At 40.8% G+C, this 9,222-nt stretch overlaps 1 protein-coding gene across 2 annotated transcripts in view; it reads left to right on the top strand.

Moving 5' to 3' along the window:
• Nucleotides 1–977: 977 nt before the first annotated feature.
• LOC140706526 (uncharacterized) overlaps nucleotides 978–9,222 on the top strand; it is a 32,870-nt gene continuing 24,625 nt past the window's right edge. The window contains exon 1 of one of the 2 annotated variants that reach the window (XM_078392600.1): nucleotides 978–1,479. The gene's annotated coding sequence lies outside the window, so the exon portion shown is untranslated. Of the gene's footprint in view, nucleotides 1,484–9,222 lie in introns of both variants that reach the window. The other variant, XM_078392599.1, reaches the window with a different exon arrangement.

Raw genomic sequence — 9,222 nt, 5'->3', positions numbered from 1 at the left:
AAAGCAGAGACTCGCACCCATGTCTAATTTGTACCCCACTTGAGGGAAAAACATGGCAATTCCCTGAGACGGATCAATCTTATTTGATACTATGAATCAAGCCACTCTGGATAAATTCTCTCCCTCTGGAGAAGTGTGGCAAGCTGTTTCTCTCACATCAGGTTCAGAAATGTGGTAGAATATATCATTAAGTTAGGCACATATCCAAAGTACTTTTAAGAAACCATGCAACATTTTTTCTGGAGTTGGCAGGCATCTGGGAGACTAAAATGCCAGCTGGCAGGCACTGGAAATTGAGCCTCTCTTGGTACTCAGAAGGCCATCTTACCTTCCATTTCACCCTGGATCTACCCCAGACTAGTCAACATGAAGCCACTCTTGAACCCCTTTCACGTCATACACATTTATTATTGCCAACTGGACAGCATAACATTTGCTAGGGTAGCAATTAGAGATGTGGACGAATATAAAAATGGATAGTTTTTTTTTTCGACAAAAATAGCTGATTCATTAAATATTCGTCAATCCATATTATTCAAATTTTAAGTCCCAACGAATATGGTTTGATGAATATTTCCCCATTTTATTCGTCCTTTGTAGTTTAATAAAAACATTGATCGGCGGGGCGATAGGCAGCCACCCATCCCCACAGGCACCAACCCCACAGCCTATCCCCACCCCCTTCCCCTCCCTACCTTAGCCCCCCCACCTTATCATAATCATCACCACCACTGCTGAGGTCTCCATCAGAAACTGGCTGCCCTTTGCAAAGATGGTGGTTTCGGCTTTGTTTAGCATAGGGAAGCTGCAGGTGCCATCTTTACAAAGGGCAGCCTGGATTCCAAATCCACCATGTGGCAGTGGGGGGTGGCAGTGGCAGCAGGCGGCAGGGGCATGGGTGCTTTTTTAAAATAACCCCCTCCCATGAATTAATTAATAACTTCATTATTCATTGCTTAATGGGGACAACTTTGTGAGTCGTCAGCTTTTGACGACTCACAAAGCAGGACGACTCACCAAAATGGTGAGTCATCCCCATCTCTAGTAGCAATCAGACTTGGGGCTAAGTATCACTCTTGCTAGAGATTCCTGTCCACTGGTTGCCTATAACACTTTACACACCACTTACCATAATGCTCACTGAATGGTACTTACTTACTAAATATGTACAGCATGAAAATCTTGTCCTAAAACATTCCTCTGTGGTGTTGCCCATACAAGTTGTTCTGGCTGGATGAAAGCACTGTTTTAACAATGGTTGAAAAACAGTCAGATTAGTGATGCTCAGCAAAGTATTTCAAGCTTCCTTCCAGGCCTTAGTAATTGCTCACCAGACACTGCAGGACAAGCTGCCTGATAAAATTCAGAGTCTGTAATGAGGCAGACAGGCATGATAACACAGCAATAAATCACAGCCTTTACAGTATATTCCCTGGACAGACGGCAAAAGGGTTTCAGTCAGAAGTCAAGACCAAACCTGTAAGTAAGTGCCTTGTTACACTCTCATTCACATCTGAACCTCTTGTCTTCTTTATTTCCCCCTTTTTCTTTCCCCAGGATGAAATATATGTCATATGCGGTGGTCTCATTGCTTCTGTCAAGGTGGATAATTGTTAAGAGAACAAAGCCCCTAATTTTGCATTTGTTCTGCAACAGTTCTGCCTTGGTTTGCATTGATGATTTCTTTTTTTCCCTGTGCAAATACCTTATTTTTGAAAATCTTTTGGGCAAAGTTAATTCATAGTGGATAAAGATTTTGGCACCTATTTGCTGAAAGGCATACTGTACTTGGGAAATGGGCAGCCCTGAGCCTAATTCCCATTGTCTTTAATTTCTTGTGGGCTAAAGAGATGAAATTCGATAGAATGAGAAGAGGAAGCTATATATCCCCATAGTGTTGTAAATCCATTCTTTGTCCATGGTTCCATCGACTGATGGCTGTACCCTAAAGGTACTGGCGAGTTTCATATTTCTTATTAAGTTGCTGAAGTGAATGATAACTAGTAGTTATGTCAGCTACAGAGGTCTCCTCTCTTCCTAATATTGAATTGGCTTTCGCTTTCTTTTTCTTTTTAAGAGACCCATGATAAAGCTCCAGTCTGTTCTTGGCTTTAGACTAACTTTAAACTAACTGCTTGAGCCTATAGTTATAAATACTGACTTGATTATCCTTGCAAGGTAAAAGAAACCATGCGAGAAATGAGATTTTTTTTCTTTTTGGCACGAGATGGTAAGATTCAGAGATATTTTGTGCATTTTTGAGACTAGTATTTGTCCATTCCTGCAAATATGCAAAATTTAAAACTTTGAGAACTGTTGACTTGTTACACAGACTACTGCAAAGTAGTATCAGTGAATGACTTCTTTGTCTCAATCAGCATGTCCTTCCATGCTTGTTGTCTACATGCTGAGCTTCACAAAAGGCTAAAACAGACCCTGGTTTTGTACAGAAGCATTTTTCACAAAATATGGGTACTTTTTTTTAAAAAAAAACCATCCAGCAGACATTGTGTTACTCTCAGTGAGAGGTTAGCAACTTCTCAACTAGCAGTGTTCAGGGACATAATACAAAATGTTCTTAGTTCTACTCAGAGGCAGTTTTCTCAGATCATTGTCATAAAACATAACAACTGCAACAGTAGTAACACCACTCCTCCACTTAGTCTCTTTCCTTCCTGCTGGAGGTTTTTTTTTCCAAGTGAATTCTCCGCAAGTTTTGTGTCTTGACCAAAATGTTACCAACTCAGAGATTTTTTTCACGTCTCTGCTTCCATTCTATCTCTAAGTTGTATGTACGAAGTGTGAGTTCATGGCATTACTTTTGTTTTCAGTTCTATTCTACATTCTCTGTGCATTTATTTTATTATCCAATGTCCACTTTGCAGCTGTCACTGCAATATGTATGATTTAGGAGAGTCAGTTCTCTCTCATCAAGTTAAAATGCATGGAGGGGAATTTCTTTACAGCAGCATACATAATAAATCACTGCTTTATATCCGCAATTAGACCCCATCTTGTTGGTACACCTACAAACACACAAATGTACTGGAAGTTACAGTATAGATAAAGACTCCTTATTTGGCTAAACATTGTTGGTCCAATGGCACTGAATAAGGGGAGAAAAGGCAGTCCTCTTATTCGATGATGTTGTCACAAAAAACATATGCATTTTTCCAATTTATGTGAATGTTATTGGAATGTTTGCAACTGAAAAATAGTTGTGTGAAATCTGTTGTTCCTTGACACTGGAGGCACACAGAAAGGTCCTAGAGCCAATCTCTTACTTTTGCAAACAGGAGTGATAAAGAGTCCTATTTCAGGGCGCAACTAGATGGCCCAATTATCCTGACACATCAAGTGAACCTGTTTACTAGGATTTGGACCAAACCTATGTCCCTTTAAAGTGAAAGAAAAAAACAATAAAACACATTTTTCTCTCATCTCATTCTCAGTGCTTTGCTGAAAGCACTTAACTGTCTTGAGAAATAGAAATTTTAGGTCCTTCTCTTACTCCCTTCAGAACCCAGGGCTGCACCGATACCTCTTCTAGGGAGCTTCTTTATAAATATAAGCGCATTCCCCGGGGGGTGGTGTTGGTGTTCATATTCCTCCTCAGGTGAACTATCTGCCAAATAGGCTTTAAACCAATCTTCCTGAGAGTCATCCCACTCTCCTGACTCTTTGCTAACTCCTCCTCTTTCTTTATTCCTAAGACCTGCTCTTCTGCCATTGCTCCTCTTCCCTTGCATGTAGACCAACCTTCTCTTTTTTTTACTGCCGTTCTGTTTCCCTCAACATCTTTCCCTTTGGCTCTGGTACCTGCTCTTTTTTCTTCTCCTTTTTGACAGCATTATTTCTCCCTCTTATCTACTTCCTGCCAAAGGTATAGTAATTGCTCTCTCATCCTCCTATTGGCTTTCTCTGCCTCTAATGCTGGCCTCATCATGTAGCTGTCTGTGTCTCACAGTTCCTGTATATACCCATGGTTCCCCCTTCTTCTTGGCTTGGGTTAGGTTGGATATATACTAGGGGTCTTGGGGTGGAATTAAACAGACTAATAAGGGCAGGAATAACCATGTCCTCCCTCAATCCTCTCTCTCTCTCTCTCTCTCTCTCTCACACACACACACACACACACACACACAGTCAACAAACGGCACTTTTCTGGGACATGATAGGGTCTGGGAACAAAAATTTGGACTTTAAGCCAAATTGAATTGGACTTACGAGATAGTGATAGAGGGTGCAATCAGATGGGCTGGTTTGCCCTTTTCCTACTGGCTATTGTGAACCATCCCATCCCTGAATGATGCCTTGATTGTTTTTAAAACATCAGCAATGCTTTGAAAGGGATTTTTAAAAACCTTTTCAAAGCATTGCTGATGAACTGTCTCAGAAACAATTTAAAAGAAATGGAAAACTTCTCCCTTCCCTTCCATAGGTGAGTGTCAAGGAAACTTTCATTTCTCAAGTTCATTGAACACCTTAAGCTAAGCAACAACCTAAGCCATCCATTTTGGTTCTATTCCAGTGATCACACACAAGAGATCTGAACCAAAATGGAGTGATCCTACCCATACAAAACCAAACCAAACCAAAACCAACAGTACCCTTGACAGGGACCCAAAATATGTGGGTAGGCATAATTCATGATAGCAAGTAGGTTTTGTAGTCACTGGGAAAAGGAACAAACCAACCTGTTCCCAATCTGAACCAAATTGCAGAACAAATACGATTTGATGGCACTCACTATCACTGTCTAATAAGTCAGGGTGGTCAATGTTTTGCTTCCAGACCCTATCTTGGCCCAGAAAGTAACCCCCCAGGCTCTCTCTTCCCCCCCTTTAGGTATACAAAAAAAGTGCTTGTATCATCTGTTCCACTTCTGTGGGTTTTTTTTCCCCATTTGGCAGCTTCCAGGCTCCCAAAGTGAAGGCAATATACAGCTAGGTGGGCATTGGTTCAATGCAGGGTTGGCACTGTGAATTACATCTTTCCATTGAAACTGGCAATTGGTTTTATGTGTGGCAACCAGTCACTACTGATAGCAATTACACCAGTGATCCTCTTTCTGAAAAGCTCTCTTCTGATTTGCTCTTAGACCTATGCCTTATTAAAATCAGAAAACCTCTAGTCGCCTAGAGCGGTCTTAACCAACCAGATAGGCGGGATATAAATAAAATAAAAAAATAAATAAAATAAATAAATGATGATAGGCAAGTGTAAATAAATTTCAGTGACTGAAATTTTATCAAACAGCATCTTAGTGTCAAGGATGGAGAACAGGCTTGTACTCATTGTAATATTCTTCATTATTTCACTTCCCCCAAGGGCCTCATCAATCGTTCTCCCATTTCAGTTTTCAGATTGAAAGCATTGCAAGGCACAGTTCTCCTTCCCTGCAACTCAGCCATGAAACTGTTCTCTTATTGTAAAAAATCTAGTTTGGTTCATCCACACTACTGATCAGAGATGCTATGGCTTACCAGGAATCATACTACATATGATCATAATGTAGGTTAAAAATGGCCCCAGCTTTATTGGCCACAACTTACACAGTTTCACAAACCATAGGGTGAGAATATAAGCATTGGAAATCCCCATCGGCAACTGGTTTAAAGATCTAAATCCTTGCTTCCGTTGTTCATTCTCATACCACAACACAAGAATGGTTCCCCTACTCCCTCCTACAAATCAGCAAGATTTTGTCTGGCACTCTTTACCAAAGTTTTCATATTTGTGAGACCAGCTGATCAAGTTTATAAAGGTGTAGGCTGTCCTGAGCTATTTAGAGCATTAGTGGTCAGATCTAGTAGCCTGAACAGGTCTGGAGACTTAGAAGGAACTAATACAAATTATACTGCATACGTGTAAAACACAGGCAACTGGTGACCAGGTCAAGGTTCCATGTTGTGGCATGAGTGCCCCTCCCCACCATATTCAATAAACAAGCCACCTGTAGCATGAAGGCAAGGCTTGTGAACCACTTGTGATGCAGGGGTAAGCTTCCATAAATCCATAATCTCTGCCTTATTACATTGATCTCAATAATGCCCTTCTACATATTGGGCATTTGGATTGTACTCTCCTCTCTCTGGCCGAGTCACACTGAAGAGATGTTAGCAGAACTTGGAAACATGGATTTTGAACTATGGCACTCAGAATGCCTGTTGCCAGCATGTCAGTCCATACAAGTTGTGTACCAGAAAAGAAACAATGGAGTATCTTGTAGTGTCTTCCAGAAGCTATTGTGGAACATGCTTTTCTTTTTCGCATTCATCTGAGGAAGTGGGCTGGTGCTGAAGTCTGTGAAGTGTTATGTCAAGTAAAACTTACTTGTTTAAAATGCCACAGTACCCTTTATAGCTTTGGTGCTTTGGAGAGCTATACTCTACCCCCAATATAGTCCAGAAGAGTTGCGTGCGTTTAGTCGTTTAGTCGTGTCCGACTCTTCGTGACCCCATGGACCAGAGCACGCCAGGCCCTCCTGTCTTCTACTGCCTCCCGGAGTTGTGTCAGGTTCATGTTGGTTGCTTCGCAGACACTGTCCAGCCATCTCATCCTCGGTCGTCCCCTTCTCCTCTTGCCATCACACCTTCCTAACATCAAGGTTTTTTCCAAGGACTCTTACCAGAAGAGTTACTTTCCTACATTTGGAATGGCAGGTCTTGCAGGATGTGTATTAGGTTTCTTGTAAGGAAGTGGTGAGATAGTTCCTCCCTTTACTTTCCACAGTCTCCAAAGTTACTTTTTTAGGCTACACTTCCCAAAATTCCTCAGTCACTGGTTGTGTTGGTTGAGGAATCTGTAGTCCAAAAGGTAATAAAAGTGCTAGGAAATATATGCTAATATTATAGTTGAGATATATTTTTGTTTGGTGGACAGAAAGCAAGGAAATTTGGGGGTAGGGTTTTCTATGAACAGAGGAGAGTTCAGAGGTACGTCATTGCCACTTCTTCTCCTGATTATGCTGACTCTCATTCCTCCTTAGAGGAACACTATTCCTGGATGATGGATTCAGATAGCTCACTGAGAGAACAAGACGGGGTATTTTAGCACCATCCAAATATGGCACCATCAAGAGACAAGCAAATCAATGAGGAAAATCATCAGTATCCAAAAAATGAAGGATATTCTTTGCCAAGTGGTTGCTCAGCAGTAAAAATTTGGCAACCAGCAAAAATACCATTTGTCTCCATACCAATGGGTTTCTTTACAGCACTGAAAGTATTTTGAACAGTGAAATAAAAGCTCCTGCTTCCCAGCAGAAGGATGAAATGCATAAAAGAAGCTCTCTCTCTCAAATACTTACTTACTGTACGTAGGTAGGTAGGTAGGTAGGTAGGGAGGGAGGGAGGGAGGGAGGGAGGGAGGGAGGGAATACAGATTTGGAAAACTTTGGCTTTCCATATTTATGTTTTAGACTCTTAACTCCAAGAAGCTCTGGTGGCCAGAGTTTGCATACAATACTTTCTTTATGTGACTAGAGCTTCCACAAAGTACATATTTTAAACCAAGGATGTGGAATATGTTGCCCCTCAAATATTTTGGACTCAATCTTCCACAAAACCCTTATGTATGTTCTATTATGATGTGTTATAATTTTAATAACTGATAACTGTGTTAATCATTTTTTGTGAAGTGCTCTGGACACAATATGTTGTGGAAAAATGGTACAAAATTGAATAAGCGATAAAGTGAGGACATAATTAATGAGAAAAATGGGCAAGACATTAGTCATATCAGAAGCATGTTGGATCAGCATTGTTTTCTTGAAGCATCTGAATATGATACCTGAGGTGAAGGCAAATCTTTCTGCATGGGCATCACTAACTAAGAAGTTGGATGGATAGTGTGGAACACACTGTTCTGTTCTGCTTTCTAGGAAAGTCAAGACTTAAAATAGATGTATGGAGTTGGTCATGCCCTCTCAGTCCCGTTGCTGGTCATATCCAATCAGTTCCCAACCTGTCCACAGTAAAGCAGAAGGTGGGGGTGGGGTTACATCATGTTCTGTCAGCATGACGAGGTTGGGAACCAAGAGGACTTTGGGTCAAGCTTGGACATGGTGGCTGGGGGAGTCTTTAAAAAAAACCGATTCCCACCCACCCTAATCTGGGAGACATGAGGATGAGGTGAAGGTCTAGCCAGTTGAAACTGGTTTATTAGAGTAAGTGGGGCAGTGTCCCATCTGTGGCAGCCTACTCCTATCTGCCTCCTTACATATAAGTACCCCATTGAATGGTACAATTTCCCACAGCAGAGAGCTATGTACAATGTGTGAAACATTAACATAACAAGTGACTATTCTTCAGTTCAGTTAGATGCTACTAGTTAAAGAGTTGTGCTGCAATGGCTTTGTAAAGGAAAAAGAAGGGGGTAGTACCAGAGTTAAGAGTTTCCATTTACTGTTCACGCTGCCCTGCCAGTCACAATGGTCATAAGCCACTGTGGGGCCAGCATAAGTATCCTGGTGCTTCTTACAGATATTTATGTCTCCTTGAAGACTGCTAAGGTGCGCATTAAAGCAGGGATCTGGATGCTTTCGTTGTGGATAATGAAATGCAAAAAAAAAAAAAAAAAAAAAGATAAGATGAAGAAATAAAATCCTTGGATGCCTGACCACACAAACAAAAACTGCAGAGAAAGGCTCATTCCACGTATTATAAAATCATTCAGAAAGAAAATCAGCAATGGTTTAAACTCTTAGCCTCACTCTTAGCCTCACTGGTAGGGTTGTTCTCTAGCTTTACTGAGACAGCCTTTTGCCTGATGGAAAATGAAACTGCTATCATTGATTTTCCTCTGTCTGAATGACAATGGTTGCCAGTCTTCCTATTACTGTAATTGCTGGCTAAATGAACTATAATTGTATTAAGAGATAACTCTGAAATATGTATCTCCCAGTGTCCAAACGCTGAGGTCTTTTTAAAAAAGCAAGACTTGCATGATGTAGATTTTTTTTTCTTGGTGTCACTGAATTGAATCCAGTTGGACTCTTAGGTCATTATGTACCTATGCCAGTATAGTCTTTTCTCTGCCACCAAACAAAATACATTTTACAAGCCCTGCAGTCCCTGAAATGCTGGTCAATAGACATAAATCATTATCAAAATCAAGATAATTGTTATTTTATTCCATTATTTACTTGCTACTTCATTTTCGCCATGTATACACTGTGTTTTAGTTCAGATTGGCTATTACCTGGCTTGAAATTATTAA

The sequence above is a fragment of the Pogona vitticeps genome, chromosome 4 (assembly GCF_051106095.1).
Source record: "Pogona vitticeps strain Pit_001003342236 chromosome 4, PviZW2.1, whole genome shotgun sequence".
NCBI lineage: Eukaryota > Metazoa > Chordata > Lepidosauria > Squamata > Agamidae > Pogona > Pogona vitticeps.
Note: the sequence above shows the minus strand (reverse complement) of the source record. Positions and strands in the feature narration are given on the sequence as shown.